The 23,602-nt window shown below is 30.7% G+C and overlaps 3 long non-coding RNA genes across 3 annotated transcripts; all 3 read left to right on the forward strand.

Moving 5' to 3' along the window:
• Nucleotides 1-6,783: 6,783 nt before the first annotated feature.
• Nucleotides 6,784-7,806, forward strand: LOC145323191 (uncharacterized). Its single transcript, XR_013880873.1, has 2 exons — nucleotides 6,784-6,949; nucleotides 7,402-7,806. It is a non-coding gene; the product is annotated as an uncharacterized LOC145323191 (long non-coding RNA).
• A 3,179-nt stretch (nucleotides 7,807-10,985) lies between these two features.
• LOC145323192 (uncharacterized) lies at nucleotides 10,986-14,602 on the forward strand. The gene is made up of 2 exons (XR_013880874.1): nucleotides 10,986-13,235; nucleotides 13,626-14,602. It is a non-coding gene; the product is annotated as an uncharacterized LOC145323192 (long non-coding RNA).
• A 3,485-nt stretch (nucleotides 14,603-18,087) lies between these two features.
• LOC145322019 (uncharacterized) lies at nucleotides 18,088-21,648 on the forward strand. The gene is made up of 2 exons (XR_013880486.1): nucleotides 18,088-19,129; nucleotides 21,327-21,648. It is a non-coding gene; the product is annotated as an uncharacterized LOC145322019 (long non-coding RNA).
• The last annotated feature ends 1,954 nt before the right edge of the window (nucleotides 21,649-23,602 follow it).

Genomic DNA, 23,602 nt, shown 5'->3' on the forward strand with positions numbered 1-23,602 from the left:
AACCCATACCTGTGGTGGCATAACCAATATATAATATATAACCTTACCTAACCTGACCTAAAGTAAAAAAAAACAAAAAAGAAACTACCCTTACACCAATAATTTTTAATTTATTTCTTTAAAAATGGAGGGAGCTTAAGAAGACACTCTAAGGAAATTGCCGATTTATTTTTTAACTTTTTCTTATCTTTTTTTGTTATTTAGGTTCCCTTCAGTGCTGGGAAGACTTGGATATCTACATGGACATTACAACTTCAGGAATAGAATTCTAAAAATTCTTTACGGAAAATCAACCATTAATCCTTATATAAAAGTTACAGTTTGTCTATGTATGTCTGTACTGACCGATATGGTTCTCCTTTACATTATATTTTTGCATATGTCTTTTGAAGGTATATAACTATTTTGGGAAGGGATAGCAAGCAATCAGTATCCACAACCCAAAATCTAGGCCCAGATTCCCTATCCGAAATTAAAATTGCGATAAGGATTTTCATGACTTTTTAGCACTATAAAAATTTTCAATTAAATGTGGTAGACAAAAACCAAAATAGTATTTTATTGTTTCTTAAATGCAGGTAAAATTTTGAGTAGCATCCAAAGTTTTTTTGTATTTTATTTTCACAGTAGCTTTTCATGCTTACTTTAGGTTAGTTTAAGTAAGAGTTCGAAAATGACCGGTGTAGGGGCTAGAATCTTTTATTCATAAGAAGACCTTTAAAAAAATTGCTTGAATCTGCCATCCGCTAAAAAAAACAAGAATCCAGTTTTTAAAAAAAGTTATAATAGCTAAGAATTTTCAATGCAGAAACATTTATCTTTAATATTCTTTCCTATCAGGTCATTTCTACTGCAAAGTATGCGCCAAGTTCAAACATAAGGGCCGTTACCAGGTCAGGGTTCATATAGAAGCTGCGCACTTCAGGGGAACATTTGCTCATAACTGCCAGTACTGTTCAGAACAGTTTGATTGCAAGAAGGCGCTAGAAAATCATAAATTTGCTAATCACAAAAATATGAAAGCTATGAAGTTTATCTGATAGTTTTGCTATTTTTAAATCTTGTGTAATAAAATTATATTTTTATTTTTTATTTGATTTAATTTTTTTGGGGACAATTATTTTTTGTTGTGAAATATCAGTTTAAGTTTAAGAAAAAAGATTAAAGGTAAAATTGTGACCTTTTTAGTCCAACATAGTATCCTTTAAACCCACACATAAGTTAATCTCATTTATGTTACTCAGTTTTTTTTTGCAGAGTTTTGCTAAGTGTTAAATGTTGGGTTTTAAAACGATTTTATGATTATTATTTAAAAATATTGAAGTTTAATTATATTTGATTGTTTGAAACATTTGTAGGAACGAGTTTAACTTTTTTTTCCATATTCTCACCAATTAGTTTTGATGATTCATGTATATTTCAGACTCCAATGTTAACCTGGAGAGCTACATGAGACTGGAGGATACCCGAGGCGGGGGCCGGGTGTACTGTTGCACCCTGTGCCCCAAGCAGGGCCAGCTGAAGCACCACATCCTTGGGCATATTGAGAATATGCACTTTCCTGGATGCTTTGTCTACAGCTGTCAGGAATATAAACTTTATTTAATTGAAATTGAATCTTACCCATGGTTTCAGGATATTAACTAATTTAACTAAAAAAACAATTGCTTACATTCTGATGCTTTGTAATTGGCATAACAAAATAATAGATACTTTATCGAATTCCATTGAAGACAGCTTTCTGCGGATAGCAAAATAAAACATTTAAGGATTATTTCCAGTTTTGTTGGCCCCGATAAATGATTTTTCATTATGGCTCAGAACTAGGAGTTCTAATCCAGCCGTTATTAACCGGTTTTGAAGCCATTTGGATTCCTTTATTTTTTTCTTCAATAAACTCAAAAGTTCATACTTACAATTATAAAGATAAATTATGCACATTTTAAACCATTTAAAGTCAAACAGACAAAGATTTGAGAAAATATCTTATCATTTGACGAACAGAATCTGTTTAACCAAATATCTACCTAGACAAAATAGATAAAGTTTGTAAGTTTACAGATATGTGGTATGCAGTTATCTACTAGAAACAAGCTTTACAAGCACAATGCAATACATAAAATCAAATAATAGTTATTCATCCTATCGTATTATAGGCAGCTTTCCGTGGATGTTAAAATAAAAAATTATAAGATTAAAACCAGATTTTTAAGCCCCGAGGCTTATAAAAAAAACTGTTATTGATTTCATGATTTAATATTAGTGGAAAATTGTCTGTGATTCGATGCTATACACAGTTTTTTAATATGGCTGTGAACTGGTTCTATTCCAGCTGATATTAATCGGTTTTGAAGCCATACTGGAAAGATATTTAGTTCAGTTGCATTAAATTATTTAATGATATTTTTTAGTTTTATAAAGGAAAAAAATAATCTACCTAGCTATGTATTGAAATATAAAAGAATTATGTTCACCCGGCCTTTTAAATTAGAATTAAGAGAAAAATTGTAATTGTGAAAGTTACCATTTAATGAACAAGATTGGTAGCATACATTACAAGAGTAAATGGTAATTATATTAGCATATTGTTTAGCAACATTCAAAACAGAAATAGAATTTTATATTATTCCGAGTTTTACATTTTAGCTTGTTCTTAAAAATATAAAAAAAATATTTCGATCTTTAGTTTTAAAGTTTGTATTTACATGGAAATATTCCAGAAAATTTTACAGTTTATTTTACTAAATTTCACAGTTGCCTATAATGAAAAATTTGTGACAAAAATCTTAAAAAATAGTAAGATTTTTTACAGTAAAATTTTCCTTTTTTCAGGTGGTTTAGAGCTGGACAATTATATAAGATGTGAATCAACTGAAGATGGACAGCAGCTTTATTTCTGCACCTTGTGTCACAGGAATGGATTTAGAATACGTGGATATTGTGACATGGGAATTTTTCCGTCATTTTAGGTTCCTAATATAGTCCTCAGATATAGGCCAATGCGTTTCTCCATGGTCAGAGGAGGGAATGTGGGTTGGGGTATCGTTATATTAGCCAGCTAGGAGAAAAACATTTTTTCAGGGTATGCGAGTATCTCTCAAAATATTAACATATTCTATATCCATTGTCACAGGGATGGTATGTCCAGGAAACTGAATGTGAAATGTCACCTGGAGAGTGCCCACTTCCCAAATAGTTTCATGTACACTTGTACAACGTGTGGACAAGTGTTTGATACCCGCTATAAGTTGTATAATCATAGAAAGTTACATAAAGCAGATTCTGTTCATTTTTAGATAAAGTTAAATAAATAAGTTCGTATTTTATCACAGGGTTTTTGCCAATATTTAGTCCGTCCGTCTTATCATCAATAAGCAACCATGAAATGACTAAATTAGTATGAAAATTTCATGTGCTCTTTAAAAAAATTTGTGAAGTCAAATGTGAAATCTTTTGTTATTTCTTCGCTTTTGTTGCATGATTATCCATGTTGTACCTTAAAATTGCACGTATAAAATGTTGTAATTTTAATTTAAATATTATTTCTGCTAACATTTGTATTTTATTTCAGACGGAGAACAGATGAGCATAAAGTTGTTAAATTCGTACATCATCACTGACAATACTACTGGTGGATATTACTGCAACATATGCAGCAAAACATCCTTACAAAAAAGTCACCTGCTCGACCACATTCAATCCATCCATTTTCCTGACAGTTTCAGCTATTCCTGCAATTACTGCGCTGCTGTATTTAATACAAGGAATAAGCTCTATAAACATACACATTCTGTTCATAAACAAAAATAAATATCTCAATAATTATTCTTTGTAATTAGGTACCTATAGAATAAGATTATAATATAGTATTCATAGTTTTATTTATGCATTTTTTTATTAAGATACTAGTTATTTAAAAATTTCAATTATAACTTAGTATTACATAAATAAAAAAAAATATTATTTGGTATTTTATTGGTTCATTCTAACTCAAAATCCACTAGATATAAACTGGTTTGAAACCGGGAATAAAATCAATGTTTTGCAGATATTCTCCTATAACAAATAAAGGGTATAATTTTTTCTGCTTGCATTGCATAAATTTATGTGTTCCAAGTTTTTTTTTTAAAGTAAGTATTAGAACGCTTACATTTTACATTGAAGTTGCAACATGGACTTTCGAAATATAGCAGCCGAACCGCCGATCCTGCCGAAAACATTTTTTTTGTCTATGGACAACATTTCATTTGATTTTGATTCAGCGGTTATCGAGATTCTCAGTACAGAGAAACACACACTTCCTGTTACTTTAATAAAAAGATTTAAATATATAAAAACTTAATATTTTTGTTGTTTATTTGACAATGTTGGATGTAATATAAATCCACTCCACACAAACAATAATGACAAAAATGCATAAACTGTATTTGTGCTGATTGTAAAATTGCCCTGCCTCCCTTTATTAATCATCAATTTGTAAGGTAATTATCAAAACAAGATTAACTGTAATTTATGATAGTTTTATTGACTAATTTCAGTGATAGAGGGATGAGAAAATGTCAATGAAATTAATATTTTCCCCCAAAATTTAACCAGCTTCCTAAGGCAGAATTTCACGCATAGGAAAACGTTTAATTTACCCTCAATTGTCCCATCCCTGATTTTTATGTCCAATTTTTCTCACATCATTTTTATTTCTTCAGATGTAATGGCCCCTGCTGATCTGAATGCCTTTATTATTTGGGAGGAAACAAGAGCCAAGTTTAAATGTGCTTTATGTGGAAAACTTTTTGCGAGGAAAGAACATCTGTGGTGTCACTTGGAATCTATTCATTTTCCACATAGTTTTGTTTATTCTTGTGATATCTGTCACAAAACATTCAATACAAGGAACAAACTGTACAAGCACAATATTGTTCATCGTCAGTAAGAAAACATAATTGTATGTGAAATAGATGAATATAAGGGATAGTTCTATGAAGTGTATTTAAAGAGTTAAGGTACTTAGAGTAGTGAACTTTTATATGTCTTAGTAGAATATATTAGGCATTGGATAGATATGATTATATGTTCAAGAATTTTTAACATTGACCAGACCAAACTTTTTTTATTTGACAATATCGAAAAAAGTTAAAGTGATTTGCCACATAAATTACATGAGAATGGTCTATTTTTTCCAAATATGTATAGCCAAAACACCAATATCAGAGAATCTTTTTCCACATATTTCACAAGAGTTATAAAAAAATTGAACAGGGGTTCCCCTTGGGACAAGTTACTTAAAAAACATAAAAAATAACGTCCGGTTCATTATAGGACAGGTTTTCTATAGATTCTTTTTAAAAAAATAAAGAAAACCGTCCGGTTTACTTACAATATACACATTATCTCACGCGGAAATACCAACTAACCATACAACATATATATATATATATAAAGACCATTCTCATGTAATTTATGTTGCAAATCACTAACTCTTTTAGATATTGTCAAATAAAAAAAGTTTGGTCAGGTCAATGTTAAAATTCTTTATTACAATCATATCTATCCAATGCCTAATATATTAATAAAAATTAAAATAATATTAATAGACATATAAAAAGATCACTACTCTAAGTACCATACTGAATATTTTATTGGTCATTCTTTGTTGTTATGTGTGTTTTGTTGTATAAAAAGTTTGAAGTTCTATTAACTAGTAAATGCTTTCTAAAGTTGTGTTTATGAGAAAAAAGTTTTTGCCATATATAACACGCAACGAAGTTGAAAATAAAAATGAAAAACTCATTTTTAAAGAAAAATCCCTGGTAAAATCTTTTAATTTTAATCAATAACTTTATATTATGCACTACTACGTTATTTAAAATAGAAAAAACTTACAGTTCACTATTTTTTTTTTTAAATGCACTTCGTGAAACTATCCCTTTGAATTTAAATAATATGTACTTATTGACATTTTACACTTGATTGATAGCGTAAACATATAATTTTTGATAAGTATTTAATTATCTTTTCATAATATTAATTAAGACACCTGCTAAAAATAATTTTAAAATGATTCTCTCTTGTATTGTACTAACTTTATTTAAATTTCAGATTCTGCCAATTTCTACTCCTATATTATACAGAACTCAGAAGGCTTATATGAATGTACTATATGCAAGAAAACTGGCATCTACAGAAGTAATCTGAGAAAACACATTGAAAATATCCACTTTCCTGGAAGCTACCAGTATCCATGTAAATTTTGTGATGCCATCCTGCCCACTGCAAATAAGTTATCTAAGCATCTAAAAACTCATAAAACATATGTTTGAATTAATGTTACTGATATCAAATTATCAATATATTTTAACATTTGTATATTAGATTATTTACTTATATTGATAGTCATACTACAATATTTTAGAATGTAGAATTTTTAAACTAACTTTATGCTATTTTCAGATTCTGCCAATTTCTACTCCTACATTATTCAGAACTCAGAAGGCTTATATGAATGTACTATATGCAAGAAAACTGGCATCTACAGAAGTAATCTGAGAAAACACATTGAAAATATCCACTTTCCTGGAAGCTACCAGTATCCATGTAAATTTTGTGATGCCATCCTGCCCACTGCAAATAAGTTATCTAAGCATCTAAAAACTTATAAAACATATGATTGAATTAATGTTACTGAATACTGATATCAAATTATCAATATATTTTAACATTTGTATATTAGATTATTTACTTATATTGATAGTCATACTACAATATTCTAGAATGTAGAATTTTTAAACTAACTTTATGCTATTTTCAGATTCTGCCAATTTCTACTCCTACATTATACAGAACTCAGAAGGCTTATATGAATGTACTATATGCAAGAAAACTGGCATCTACAGAAGTAATCTGAGAAAACACATTGAAAATATCCATTTTCCTGGAAGCTACCAGTATCCATGTAAATTTTGTGATGCCATCCTGCCCACTGCAAATAAGTTACACCATCATATAAAAACTCATAAAATATAGGATTGAATTGATGTTACTGCTATCAATATATTTATATATTAGATATTCACTTATATTGATGGTCATACTACAGTATTGAATTTTCCGTGAAATCGTGATATTTAGATGTAGAATTTTTAATTGTTATTTCTCGCATCGTATCATAAACAGCTTTCAGCTGATATAAAATGTAAAATTATAAGATTTAGACCATTTTTTTAGCTCTGAGATGCCGAAGGCAAGGTGTAAAAATATGGTTTTAAGCTTATGATTTTACATTTTTATATTCGTAGAAAACTGGATGTAATACGAGGCCAGACCTAGTTTTTTGTATTGATGAGAACTGGTTCTAATCCACCAGTTTCGAATGAATACGAGAAACTAACTTTATGTCATTTTCAGGATCAGCTGACCTCTTCTCCTACATAGTCCAGAACATGGATGGCTTATATGAATGTACTATATGCAAGAAAACTGGTAACTACAGGCATAACCTGAAGAAACACATTGAGAATATCCACTTTCCTGATAGTTTTCAGTATCCTTGTAAGGTATGTGGTGCAATCCTGCCCACTACTGATAAGTTAAACTATCATCTTAAAACTCATAAAATATAAGATTAAATTGATGTTACTACTATCAATATATTTTAACATTTGTATTTTAGATATTCACTTTTTTTGATGGTCATATTACAATACCTATATAAATTTCCTTGAAATAATGATATTTAGATGTAGAATTTTTAACATAACATAACATAACATTTATTTTAACTTTAGCATGGTTAAATACATTTAATAAAAATAGAAATTATTAATTGTAATACAAAAGTAAGGAATCACAAAGTCATCTAGGACCGTACAAATGCGTAATCCCTAATTTGTTTAAAGATTTTGTTAATACTTGGATATGTAGATATTTGTTGGTTAAGGATTTTAGGTAATATTTTATACAAACATTTCAAAACATAGAAATATAAAAAAATTATTAGATATCGGAAAAATATTTTATTTAATAACAATGTAAAAAGAAAAAGAAAAAAAAGTATAGTAAAGGGTCTAACTTATATACAGGCGCTAATTAGATCAATATTACTCATTTTTTACAAGGATAACATTTTCTTTTCGTGCATTTAAAACTAGAATAGCAATTTAAATTTTTTTTTTCATTTTGGCTTTGGTAGATTTAAATGAGGTACAATTTCTTAAATTGTCATTAAGTTTATTAAAAATCTTAGGAAATGTTACATTAGGAAATCTTTCCAAGCTTTTCATTTTGGGAATCTGAGATCTTAGTTGTTTAACCCTAGAAGAGTTAAGAGGTGTAAATATTTCATTGAATGAATCAGGAAACTAACTTTTTGTTATTTTCAGGATCAGCTGACCTCTACTCCTACATAGTCCAGAACATGGAGGGCTTATATGAATGTACTATATGCAAGAAAACTGGTAACTACAGGCATAACCTGAAGAAACACATTGAGAATATCCACTTTCCTGATAGTTTTCAGTATCCTTGTAAGGTCTGTGGTGCCATCCTGCCCACTGCTGATAAGTTAAACCATCATCTTAAAACTCATAAAATGTAAAAATAAATTGAAGTTACTGTTTCAAAATATATATCAAAAACTCTTCTCAAATTATTAACTTTTATTAATAGTTATTTTATAATATTTGAGTCTACTTTTAAGCAGAAATCTGAAGGGATAAGGTAATGGTTGATAATTATGTACATCCCCACTGAAGATCCACAAAAATACCCCTTCTGTAGATTAAAATTAGTTGTTGAATCGTTCGAACACTCAACTTAATGAATCAAACAATTAAATCAACTTAAGTCTCCAAAGTTGTTAAGCCATCGAATAAGAAATCGTTATTTCAAAACATTGGGGACTATTGTATTAAACAACCCATTATCCTACCTCTCTCTGACTTCTATGAAACGATTAATTTCATTTGAAAGAAATCAAATTAACTTTATTTAAATTTTAGGTTCTCCCAAATCCAATTTCTACTCTTTCATCATACAGAACTCAGAGGGCTTAAATGAATGTACTTTATGCAAGAAAACTGGCATCTACAGAAGTAATCTGAAGAAACACATTGAGAATATCCACTTTCCTGATAGTTTTGTTTACTCTTGTGATATCTGCCACAAAACGTTCAATACGAGGAACAAACTGTACAAACACAATACTGTTCATCGTCAATAGAAAAGCATTTAGATGGAAATAGTGAAATAGATTAATTTAATATTTATATACTTTTCTTTGATATTAGGGAGTGAACCTATTTAGGTCACAAATAAAGGTAACTGGACAAAGTGTCTCAAAAATCATCCATGCGACGTCACAAAAATGAGGGAGATAGGAGGAGAAGTAAGAAAGAAAACCCCTTAAAAAGAATGATAATCCCTCATTTTTATGACGTCACATGGTTGTTTTTTTAAACACTTTTTGCGGTTACAAATAAAGAAGCTTTAACGTCCTTGGTTTTTTTTTGATGGAAAATATACTACTAGATAGATATCTTATCATTGGTCTGACAATTAAAATATTCATGTTGTTTTAAAAGTGTCATTTCCCCAATTTTTTCAGAACATATATTTAATTTTTATATTTTTCAGGTAGTTTCAGCCCAGAGGATTTAACCGCGTTCATGATCAAATCAAGGGACAAGTTCAAGTGTACAATTTGTGCAAAACGTTTTGGGCGAAAAGATCATCTAAAGAATCATTTGGAAAACATTCATTTTCCACGCAGTTTTGTTTACACATGTGACTTATGTGACAATACGTTCAACAAAAAGAGACAACTGTGGCATCACAAAATTCGTCATCGTTAGAAAAGCAAAATTATTTGTAATTGTCATTAACAACAACCTATTTTTTTATCATAAAAATATTTTTAAACAGTTTTTTAGTTTAATTAAGTATTAGATTAGGTATTACCAAGGTAGCAATTCTAACAATCAATTCTACAAAAAATCACGAAACCTTTAAAAGTATCGGGGAAGAATATTTTGTTTTTTCATGTAACCAAAGAGGGGTGGGTAAGAAGGGAAGGAAAAGGGGAAGAGGTTTGTGGGTAAATTTTCCTTTAAAATTGTTTGTCAGAATATCATTCACTGTGTATTAATTACTAAACTTGACAAACAGTAAAAAATAATTTTTGGCAGTTTGTAAAATTATAATTTTATTTGTAAGAATTTAAAACTCTCACGAGATTGTTTAGTCCTTTGACACTGTACATAATTATTAGTTGATTGATCTGTCCATAATTTTTTATTTATATTCAATTTTTTTTGTATATGAATATTTAATACCTGTATTATAATACTGTTATTATTATTACTTGTTTTGTGTGTCATAAAATAAATATCTAAAAAACTAATTTATTTAAATTTCAGGATCTGCCAACCTCTACTGCTACATAATACATTATACATGTGATACTTGTCACAAAACATTTCATACGAGAAACAAGCTATACAAGCATAATATTGTTCATCGCGTCGTCAATAAAAAAGTATAATTTTATTATTCTAGTGAAATAGATGAATATGATTTGCATTTTTGATTATGTTTTTCTCCCTAAAATTTTATATTTGATTAATAGTATAAACTTATAAGTTTAAAGCAATAATATTTGTAGGTATAGTTTAACTGAAAAAAGCAAATAAATTTTTTTAATTTTCATGTTTTAATTTGTTTATTAAATCAAAGAAAAGGAGGTTCATTTTTAACATTTTTGTTTACACATGTGATATCTATGACAATACATTCAACACAAAGAACAAACTGTATCAGCAAAAAATGGTTCATCGTTAGAAAAGTAAATGATTTTGTAATTAACATATATTTTTTTTAATATAAAAATATTTTATTAAAAGTTTCTTTTAGTTTAATCAGGCTATTTTAATTACAAAATTACTTATATGATACAACTTATGTAGAGTTTATTGCTTGCAATTGAAAACAGAAAAAGCAGTAATTATAGACAGTGATTTTTGAGCTAGAGATAGTTTATGCATTTTTGGTTTATTATCAATATGGCCCAAAAATTAAAGTAGATTTTGCTAAAAAAATTATAGATTAACATTTATATATTGTTTCAGGTATGATTGAAACTCCTGAAGACTTCCAGCGATATGCAATAAAACTAACTATTGGTTCGTATAAATGCTCGTTTTGCGAGTATTTTCATGAAAGAAAATCTCAAGTTTTGTTTCATATTGAGTCTAAGCACTTTCCCAACTATTTTACCTACAACTGTAGGTTCTGTAAGCATACTTTAAAGCTGAGATCAACTCTTGTTAGACATGAGTCAAAATGTGCCTATAGAAGTTAAACAGAGGTTTTTTAGTAACCAGTTATAAATTAATGTACTATAATCCAATTTTTCAGTTAAATATATCTATATTATTTATATCCACAGTCTAATACTTACTTTTTTTTTATGTCATCTAGTTGCTTAGGCAGGGGAGCTGAGGACAGGAAAATCGCTCAAAATCATCTAAATACATAAAATGAAGCTTCCTTGAAAAGAACAACCAATTCATACTATCTTTTTCCGTGATCTTTAGCTACAGACAATAAACCTTACTAAATAAAATCTTTTCTAAAACTAATACCTAATGTTTTCTTATTTCAGGTATAATTGAGACACCAGAGGACTTCCAAAGATATACTGTTAAACTAAATCATGGATCTTACAAATGCTCTTTCTGCGAGTACTTTCATGACACAAAACGTCAAGTCTTGTTCCATATTGAATCTAAACACTTTCCCAACTATTTTACCTACAACTGTAGGTTTTGCAAGCATACTTTAAAACTAAGATCTACTCTTGTTAGACATGAGGCAAAATGTGCTTACAGAAATTAAAAAGAATTTTTCTAAGATCTGGTTTAAAAACCTGAAATATAATCCATTGTAATTTGTGGAAGGGCGGATAACTATGCTATATTTTTTAAATATTTTCAGTAGAACCATAGAGATTATATTATTTTTTGTTAAAGAAATATATTTTTTGTTGGATTTCATGTTAATTTTAAATTTTTTTGTAATTGTAATCTTAAGCCACATTAGTTAAAGTAGAATTTACATAAAGTAGTTTTTTTGTCCACTCTGTATTATATTTAAAGTAGGTGTTTTCCCACAAACAGCCTGTCGAGCAATTAAACCTACCTCCCCCAAATTACAAATAAATGGAAAATAAAGGGGGGGGGAGGGGTTGGATTACTATACCTTGCCCTGCGGATTCTATATCTGCGGGGCTTCTCCACCCCTTATTTTCATTTTCGTTTTATAATAAGGGAGGGTGATTTGATTCTCAACAGACACTTTGTGGGAAATCACCAAATTCTTTTCTTACTTTCCACTTTTTCTAACCAAGTAAATTTATTTCAGGTTTGATTCCCAACAACTCTGCCTTCCTGGACGAGCACATTGCCAAGGTTCCATCTGAGACGTGTCCTGGCAAGCAGGTGTACGTCTGCCTGCTGTGCCAGAAAAGCCACAACCAGCGGTCACACGCGCAGAACCACGTAGAGTCTATTCACTTCCCCAACAAGTTTGTGTACACATGCAGGGGGGTGATTTTTTCTTAATTAATTGAATTTTATGGCAGTTTCCCTCAAATTGCTTAGTAGAGCACATGAAAAAAAAACCTTAATTTGAACTAAATTGAAAATAAGGTGGGAGTGTAGTTTTTCGTTTGTTTCTTTATTAGTTCAGGTTAGGTTATATTTAGGTACTGGGTAGGGCCGAAAGGTAAGGATTCCCCCGCAGGGATAGACATAGGAAAAAAACTCTATCCTTCCTTATTTTTATTTATATCAATAATAAGGGGTTGGAGTTTGGGTGTTCGATATGCACTTTGAGGGAAAGCACTAGCTTTTTAAATAAATTTACTCTCTAGCAATAAGCTCCGCAAAGGTGTAATTCCCTTTTTATGAATTAAGTTCTACATTAGGCATAAATCCACTTTTGATTTGTTTTACAAAAATTGCCAATGAAATAATCACCTGTTAACAGAATTTGCGGCAGGAGTTTTGATGGAAGAAATAAGTTACAATTACACACATCTAGGGAACACAAGAGACCCAAGTCAGAAATGATAATTTCCGGAAGTATGTCCATAGCTGGGCATTTAGGGTTATCAACTGATAATAGTGGTTTAGTTTAGTTATAATTGTATCACCTAGCGGAGCTTATTTGAACTAAGTCATTAGGTATAAGGCTAAGTTAAGGCTTTTTAACTCTCTGACATTTTACATTCTAATAGTTGAAATCAAAGTTTTAAATATAAGGGTAATTTTAAGGTTTTGAACTTTTTCCATACTGTAAAATCTACTATTTATTTACTACTTTAAGGGTTTAAATATTTTTTACAACTTTAACTACCTAGTCATTAAATGTTACAATTTTAAAAAATCACCTAAATTTTAGGTTTTGTAATATTAATTTCAATTCTAGAGGTAAATACAACGTTCATATGTCCACCAAGCATAAGTATCATAAACATGCTAACTATACTGTAAAATCAACAAGTTATTAACAAAGTATATGGCTTTTTTAAGGTTTTAATTATTTTACATATTAAAAAAATAGCAATAATTTAGTCACTAAATGTTAAAAAAATAGATTTTTAAAAATCACCCAAAATATTATAGGTTTTGTAATATTACTTTCAATGCCAGAAATAAATATAACATCCACATGTCCACCAAGCACAAATATCATAAATATGCTATCCACAAGAGTTCTCCTAATTATACACCAGCCTATCAAGAAAATTGGAATTAAAATTGATGGATCAGCGAGCCCCCGGAATCCTAGGCCCAAAATTTCTATTGAGGATAAAGGCTAAGCACCTAGTCCACCAAAAAGTAAAATTTAATCAATCATTAGATTTATTTGACCTTATTTTGAATTCCTTTTTGAACAGTTTTAATTTAATTTTTGACAAAAAAACTTTTATGTTTTATGTAAAATTTTTGTGATTATTATTGCTAAAATTAAAAAATATCTTCATGTGTTGTAGAATAATATATTTTGACAAAAAGTTTGGGGAAAAATGCAAGCTCTAAAATGAAATGAAACATCAGTGGACCACCAATAATTCCACCATTCTCTTTTGATTTCGTTGCTCAAAAAAAAAAAGATGTAATAGTTTTTGTGGAATATACAGGGTATAATTAAGATTTTATTTAGTGCCATTCAAGGATTATAAATCTTAGGTGGGGTTATGGGTGGCCCGCTGTCGAAAATAGTGATTTAACCAGTTCGTGGTAATGTCTTAATATCAAAACTTCAAAATAACTTTTCTGAACCTTTTAAAATAATAATAGTAAAATAGCAAATCTTTTAGACTAAACAAATGTTCTTTTAATCTTATATGTAACATTTTAACTGTTGTAGTATTTATTAATATGTTTAGACTTGTACTTTTTAATTAAATAGTATCAAAATTCCTTGAAATTGCTGTATTTCTAATTTATGTTTGCTTTATAAATAATACTTTACTTGCTTTTTAAATGATAACAATTTGATAATGTTATGAATGTTTCTATGACAAAAATACATTTTCTAATGTTGTTATTGTTTATCTAAAATAATGCCCAAGAAGTTCCAACAACCAAGAATAAATGATGGGAGCCTTTTCTGTCCAAACACCCGAGGTATTTGGTTAAGTAACACACAATGGCAGGCCAAATCTTTGATTGCTCGACCTTTGTCGATAAGCCTGTAAAAATTCTGATATGATAGTTTTGTATTAAGACTTGTATTTTGTATTTGTCTACTTATCTTTAAAAAATATTTGATCTCTAAGTTTTCACACAGAGAAAAGGGAATGTGATTCTGACAAACAATTCTAAGTGAAAATTTCCCCACAATTCCCTTCCTTTCCCCCCAACCCCTTTTTATCCACTTACTAACAGTTACATCAAAAAACAAGTTTTACGCCAACGAAATATTTAACTTTCTTCAATTTTAAATGAAATTAATTAGCTGACTAACATCCTCTGGTTTTCATATAGGTACTATCATGCAGAAAAACATCAAATTTTTCAAAATGAAGATTTTTTACTTGGAGGAAAAACTTTTTTTCTAGCTTTAAAGGATTAGAAATATTTGTACTAACTTTATGTACATTTTAGGATCAGCTGACCTCTACTCCTTCATAATACAGAACTCTGCTGGCTTATATGAATGTACTTTATGCAAGAAAACTGGCAACTACAGAAGTAATCTGAAGAAACACATTGAGAATATCCATTTTCCTGATAGTTTTCAGTATCCTTGTAAGATCTGTGGATCAATCCTGCCAACTGCTAACAAGTTGAACCATCATCTTAATAGAAATCATCCACAACATTCACTTTGAATGAGCTTGGCCTAGTGGCTATACAATAGTGTCTCAACCTACTTCATGACGACGTAGATCTAATACATAAGAAACTATGGATAATAAATCAATCAATGAAAAACAAAAAAAAAGGAAATTGTAATATTTTGTTTCTGCGACAATATATGTTAAAAAAAACCATTTGAAATTGTTAAAATCATTTTTATTCAAAAAAGTAGCAGATTGACATTTGACAGACAATGATTCTACATTCAAAAATATAAGACTGTGGTTTACTTTTTGTGTAAACCTTATATGTACAGGAGCACAACGTGAAATGTGGGTAGTGTTTTATTTTTCATGGAGTTTAATGTTAAAAAATGTAAGATTATGCATTGTGGCCGAAATAACCCCAAGTACAAATACAAGATGAATAACACAGAGCTGGATGTAGTTGAAGTAGAGAGAGATATTGGCATAACTGTGACAGATAAACTTAAAACATCACAACACTGCCAAGAAGAAGCAAATAGAGCCAGAGCAGTACTTGGCCAGATCTCTAGATCTTTCCATTACAGGGACAGGCATGTTTTTCTTAGACTGTATATTCAGTATGTAAGACCTCATTTGGAATATTCCTGCTCGGCCTGGTCTCCATGGACTCTACAGGACATTGAAGTATTAGAAGCAGTTCAGAAAAAAGCGATTGGGATGATATCTGGCTTAACTTCAACTGATTATAAAGACAAGCTTAAGGAGTTAGGGATGTGGACTCTGAAAAAAAGACGCGTGAAATTTGATCTTGTACAAATGTATAAAATAGCACACAATATTGGAGAAATTCAAACTTCTATTGTGCTATATCGAGATAGGGAAATATTACAAAGCACAAGACTGCAAACAGATCCTTTAAATATCTTAAAACCTAGATCCAACCTTGAAGTTCGTAAAAACTTCTTTACTGTCAGGATAGCAGAACTGTGGAATGCTGTCCCCAGTGATCTGAAAAATGCCAGAAACGTAAATCTGTTCAAGAAAAATGTAGCTGGTTGGATGGAGGATAAATTCAACGAGTAGAACGAGATCTTTAACATGTCCCTACCAGGGATGACAAAGGATGAAACCTACAAGTATTCCAAGTAAGTATCATAATAAAGTTTTCCTTTAAGATTTTTAAAGTTTTTTGGATTTGGAATGACCATGAAATTACCATGTGTTTGTTAGGTTACATTTTAGAAGGTTGGGTATTGTTTTCCATTTTTCTTTTTTCTTACCATATTATAATAATATTCTATTCTTTTTGCAGGTGTGAACTTTTCTGATTATGTGAGGAAAAGTCCTGACAATGGTCAATTCACATGTTTACTGTGTGGAAAACAAGCCAGCATAAAATGTAACCTGCCAAAACACATAGAAAATATTCATTTTCCTGGACTCTTTGCCTACTCGTGTAAAACATGCGGAGCTATTCTTCCTACTTTGAATAAACTTAATCATCACATTACAAGATATCATAGCTCTGTGAAACAGCAATAGCTAAAAAATCACTGATTATAAATATTTTTAAAAATATGAGATTTATTAATGGATATATTTGTACTTGGACCTTACACCATATTCTCATATTTCTAATAAAGTGAAACACTCAGCGGTTTAAAATAACGATTTCCCCCTTCTTTTGCAACATCCCCTCCACTTCTACTGGATGAACGAGCTATATTCCACATCCATTGATTAATTTTGATAGTAGGTCTATTAAGTCATATTGATATACATATAATCTCAATGCGATAAGTAATAAATATGTATTTTAAATCAATGTATTTGTTTATTAACGGGGTTTTATTTAAAATTATACTTAATCATTTTCATTTTCTATCATTATCTATTCTTATTTAGATGATCTGTATGCGTATATTGCGAGAAGAGATGGACAATACGAGTGTACAGTCTGCACCAAACAATTTTCCCGCGGTTTCAACGCCAGGCGCCACGTGGAGGACAAACATTTCCCGGGCAAATATGAATATCCATGTGTTATGTGTGGCGAAGTTTTGCCAACTAGGAACAAGTTTGATCATCACATGTCCAAGTGTCATCCCCATTTTGCAAATAAACCGGCTTCTTTCTTCCCACAGCCGAATTTTTAATGTTCAGCAAGCATTTAAATGTTAAATAAAGTCAAACTAATCTTAAATACTGTTCTAATAGATGTCTTTTTTTGTATTTTTCTATAGATAGAGGTAGATTGTGTGTTTGTCTGTCTATTTCCAAAATTCTGATTGGGCTTTAAGTTGCAAATAATCTTCATGGTGGTCCTAGACACCCAGTCCTCTTTTACATGAATTAAATGTTAAAAATAAACTATATGTCACCATATCATATAACATAAAATAGGAAAAAATAGGTTCACTAATTTAAGTTTAAACGACTTTTTCTAACGTATTGTATTTATTTTTAGGTGTAACTCAAGAGCTGTATAAGTATATAAGAAAAGAAACATGTCAGAGTTCTGGAAAAATAATCCAAATATGCATTTTATGTGGCAAATCATCTACAGATCGTGGCAATATGCGTAAACATGTTGAAAATATTCATTTTCCGGGCACTTTTACATATTCATGTAATATATGCCATAAAGTTTTCACCACTAGAAATAACTTGAACCATCACAAATCCAAGTATCATCGGACAGAAAGTGTTGTTTTGCAATAATGATAATTGTTTTTTTTTTTTTTCAGAATTGAACTTATTTTAAAATTTGTTACATAAATCTTTATGAATCTTTTACCAATAAATGTATAAGTATAGATGTTTAACCCAGATAACTACCTGCCTCAAGTGGTGGGGACCTTTTATGTCTGCTAGCAAATTGCTCCTTGGCTGTGTATGTATATACATATTTCTGACGCAATTGGCTGATATTCAAAGATCCAATTGAAAGTTGGTACAGGGTCCCCATCCCATGGGTAGAGTTACATATAGCTCGTGCCCCCTCTATTCTTTTACTTTAATCTTTCACTGACCAAAATTTATTTTCAGATCCAAACCTGGATTTTTCCACCTACCTGTCAAGGGAAGAAACTATGGACGGAAGAATTGTTCACGTGTGTGTGCTGTGTCAGCGCAGCTGTCAAGACCGGGGGAATGCTGTCAAGCATGTCGAGAATATTCACTTTCCTGGCAGTTATGAGTATCCATGCAGATTTTGCTCCCATATAGCGGCTACACGCAAAAAGCTTTATTATCATATTAACTCGAAGCATAAAAATCAATGATAAAATTTTATCAATTTTTTATATCTTAAATTAAGACCATACCTATTTGTTTTAACATATTATTAAATAAAAATTAAATGTTCATTTAGTCTAATTTTATGGTTTGATTTTTAACTCAAAAGATGTGTAAAAGGGGAAGGGTGGTAAAAGAAATGTAAATCCTCCCCCCCCCCCCAAAAAAAGTGGTAATTATACACCACCTTTGAAATATTGTCATTTTACCTGATGAAAGATTATACTTTCAGATATGTCACTTGAGCTGTACAACTACCTCTCCAAGGAAATAATGGATGGCGGCATTGTGCACAGGTGTTTGGTGTGCGGCAAGTTCTCTCAGGATCGCGGCAACATGCGCAAACACGTGGAGAACAGACATTTTCCAAACAGATTTTCCTATACATGTAAATACTGCGCAGAATGCTTTGGAACAAGGGAAAAATTATATGGTCATATAAAGACCAGGCATAAATCATGATTAATATCAAGAAATGAATGTTCTGTAAGTATTTCAAAATAAACTGAATATTGTTTTCAATTAATTTTGTCCATAAATATTCAGTGGCGTGCGAACCGAAGGGGGCGTTTGGGGCAATCGCCCCCCCCTAGCGACCAAAACGCCCCCCCCTGCCCCCCCCTAGCCATCGCCCCCCCTGCCCCCCCCTAAATGTTGAAAAATGCCCCATTTTGCCCCCCCCTGGTCAACAAAAATGCCCCTTTTTGCCCCCTACCCTATAAAAAGCAAAACTATCCCAGTTTCCAAAAAAAAGATCAAGAAATACCCCAAAAAAAAAAAATTTTGGCGCTTCGTGCCAATCAGACAGTTACTATTCATTTAACCTTACCAAATTTTCTACTTAGTGTAGAAATTAGGTTATAATCTTTTTTCACTGAACATAACAAGCCAGGTAATAGGAAGTATTTTATTTTGTATAATATAAACTTTTTACCAAAGAAATTGTACAACCCCAATGATGATACACAAAATTACCCCTTATATAGATTACAATTAGTGGATGAAATGTATGGTAACTCGACTTAATTAACCAACCAATCAAAATTCCATAAAAAAACATGTTTTTTTTGTAAGGGTATGTACACAAGTCCCCAAAGTTGTTGAGCCAACGAATAAGAAAATTTTATATGAAATATTGGGGACTAGTGTAATAAATAGCCCAAAACCCCTCCCTCCCTGCATATTTGAAGAAAAAAATTTGCGCTTCGCGCCCTTCCAAATGGTTTCTGCTTTTTATCATATTGTATATTTTGTTTATATTTCTATAAAAACATGTGTAAACAACAATATTTAATCAAAAGTTATTTTATATAAAAAAGAAATAGCATTGATATTTATCTAAGCCTTTTTCTCAACACTGTATGTCTGTCTGTATAACTATATACATGATGTCATATTATTTTCAGGATAAGTTTATCATTTTTTTTGTGTACATACCCTTACAAAAAACATGTTTTTTTTATGTAAATTTTGAATTTTCATTAAAAACCCTTAAAACTAACTACACTCTATATTCCTAACTTGATAAAATACGCCACTCTTGTTGTCTTTAATTGATTTTAGTTCAAAGGGGGAGTAAATATTTTTAGGTGCGCTTCATGCACCGCCCTTATAAATCCTTGGAAACACCACTTAATCAAAAATTAACAGAGTTTTAAAGTGCCATTTAAAGAGGGTAGGATATGTTGATATAACTTTTTAGCTTCTCTATAATCCACTTTGGCTGTCAGTACGTAATGCTAAAGGGGAAATGTGATTTTTTCAACTGCAATTAAAGATAGAAGGCTAAAACTTAATGTTAACATTCTCATCATTATGGAGTATAATTAACTATTAAAAATTCATGGAGGTCGGATGTTTTTTTTTGTGCTTTGCTACTTAAAGATGTTGTCATCCTTGTTGTCATACAATAAAGAAATATTTAAAATCAGTTTTACATATTAGGTTAATTTTTGGTAAATTATTTCCAAAATGAGTGTTTTTATCTCCATCCCCCCCAAATTTTTTTTAATGGGGTTTTTCATCCTTCCTGCTGAGATTTTATAACATCGCCTTCCACCCATAAAAAATGTATTGTGGTGGGGGGGGGGGGGGGGGAAGGTTAAATTATCTTCTGTATTTTTTTTTCGAAAATGCTTTCTAGCTCTCTTCCCTTCGGTCATTGCAGGGTGGGGAGAAGGGATGGGGGAGAAGAGATGGTGGGGGGAAGAGATGGGGGATATAAATGGGAAATAGGGATGGGGGAAGGGATGGGGAAGAAGGGATAAGGACTAGAAGGCCCATAATCAAATAATCCCACCCCTTAAAACGCCCTTATTTAAAATTAGTATATATAATCAAAATGCCCCCCCCTAAAGCAAAGTGCCCCCCCGGGGCACTTTGATTTAGGGGGGGGCAAAATTTTACAAAATCTTCAAAATGCCCCCCCCTAGACAAAGTGCTTCGCACGCCACTGTATTATTTTGAATTCTATTTAAATGTTCAAAAATAGAATTGTATATTGACTTTTTGAGTTTTTTTTTAACTAAAAGTGCCTGATATATTAGAAAAGGTCAATACATAAACAACATGTAAAAAAAACATTAAAATCGTATTAGGTGAAAAAAATGTTTGAAAATATATTAACCAACAGAAAGCTGAAGGCATTTTTCTGCTTTTAGCTAACAAAACTTTTATTTTTTAGAACCTGAGTTGTACAAGTACCTGGAAGCTGTGACCATAGATGGACTAACTCAACACAGATGTGTCCTGTGCCAGAAGTATGCCAAGTACAGGCACAACATGTACAAACACGTCGAGAATATTCATTTCCCTAATCTGTACCAGTACGCGTGTCAGTACTGTGGCCAAACTTTTGGAACCAGAAATCTGAAGAATTTACATGTTACCAAGTTTCATAGTGTTCTAAGATAAATCTATAAAAGTCATATTTTTCTATTTCTTTATTTTTTACATTTCATTAACACCTTGACAATAAAGATTAAATTAAAGTTTTCAACAAGAAATAATTTTTTAAAGGCTATAGAACTCTAAGCATGTCTGTAATCATATATTTTTTTGTGGGATGGGGGGCGGGGCTACACTTTATTGGAGAACCAAAGCGGTTGGTGAGATCCTTCAGTACACTTCACAGAGACAGACACAGATTCTGTGACTTTAAAATTAGGATTTACTAAGATGTATAGTATATTGTACATTAAAATTTATCTAAAATTTTATTTTGATTTTTTTTTACTGTTTTAGGTCGCAGTTTCCTTTCTCAATACCTGGAGAAGTATCTACAAGATGGCACCTTGTACCACAGGTGTACTCTTTGTGGCAAAACCTCCATGGACAGCAGCAACCTCAAGAAACACGTGGAAAACATTCACCTGCCCAACTTTTACACATACACTTGCAGGTTTTGCGGTGAAACATTTGGCAAGAGGAATCTTTTAAATCTGCATATTAATAAGAAACATAAACATATTGAATAAATTGATTATTATATACAAAATATCAAAATATTTTAGTTGTGTTGATGTGTTAGACTATTCAGAAATATTTTAGCAGTGAAGCTACTCTATAAATTGAGGGTATTTCCGTGGATGCCTCTTTTTCCTCTCCATTTATCTCCTTTTCCTTCTATTCTTTTCTTCCACTCCATTAACTCTTTTCACCCTCTAAAGTATTGTGAACTTTGATACTACACCTTATGGACATAATTATCCTTGCTTAAAATGTACATTTGATTTAAGTTGAAACATATTAATTTTTGTAGACTTTAGTTTTTAGTACTTTTGAATTGAATATTTAAATTATCTTTGTTGTAACAAGGAAACTTTTTGAATTTTGTGGTTCATAAACATATGAAATTAACTAACATTAAATTGTAATAATTTCAAGAGAATTTAATTGAGAACTGCACCTAATCCAAATCTCATTACACTTCGTACGCAATAGTTTTTGATGACTAAAAAATATAAATAATACTTTTTCAATATTGATGTAAACTTGACTAGATCCAAATTTTAGTAAAATTAAAATTACTAACATAAATTGTACTAATTTCAGAAGCCTTGGTTTCACAGAACATAGAAACAATATATCTCGGAAATGGTGGACGAAAATCATCTAAATGCAAGATATGCGGGAAAATATTACCAAACAGAATTCGTTTGAAGAGACACATTGAGAATTTTCATTTTTATGATCTTTTTTGGTTCAACTGTGCTGTTTGTGGAATAGCATTTGTTAACGAGAAACTACGGGACATGCACATGATGAAACACAAAAAACGTAACCAATAATATTTATCAATGATGATAAGTTTATTATATTGTATTTTTTTAAATAAAATGTTTATACATATAAAAATGATTCATCCTTTATAACATGATATCTTACTCTCTAGTCATTACTCAATAATGCTCAAATATCTCGAAGTGCACATAAATGCGCGAAAAAAGTTTTATTTTACGCTTTTTTTCTGTATTGAAACTTTCCCTGTGCATCATTGGATCTTGGCTATTCCAAATTATTTTTAGGCCTTCTTATTCTGCTTAACACAGTGTGCAGGCATGACATCTATGTTCAGCCGTTTTGCAGCTAGCAGCCTTTAAAGTTCATAGATTTTTTGAGATAACTATTCCCAGTAACATTTAACTGTGAACTGATCCAAATCTTATTATACTTTATGTGCAATATTTTTGGAGAATAAAAAAATAGTTTTTCAATATTAATGTAAACTGCGCTAGATCCAAATTTTCGTAAAATGAAAATTACTAACATAAATTGTACTAATTTCAGGAGCATATTTCTCACAGTACATAGAAACAATATATCTTGGAAGTGGTGGACAAAAATCATTTAAATGCAAGATATGTGGGAAAATATCAACAGACAAGACTAATTTGAAGAGACACGTGGAAAATATACATTTGCCTGATAGCTTTGTATACTCCTGTGCTGTATGTGGTG

The sequence above is a fragment of the Acartia tonsa genome, chromosome 6 (genome assembly GCF_053477335.1).
Source record: "Acartia tonsa isolate MP-2025a chromosome 6, ASM5347733v1, whole genome shotgun sequence".
In the NCBI taxonomy this organism is placed as follows: Eukaryota; Metazoa; Arthropoda; class Copepoda; order Calanoida; family Acartiidae; genus Acartia; species Acartia tonsa.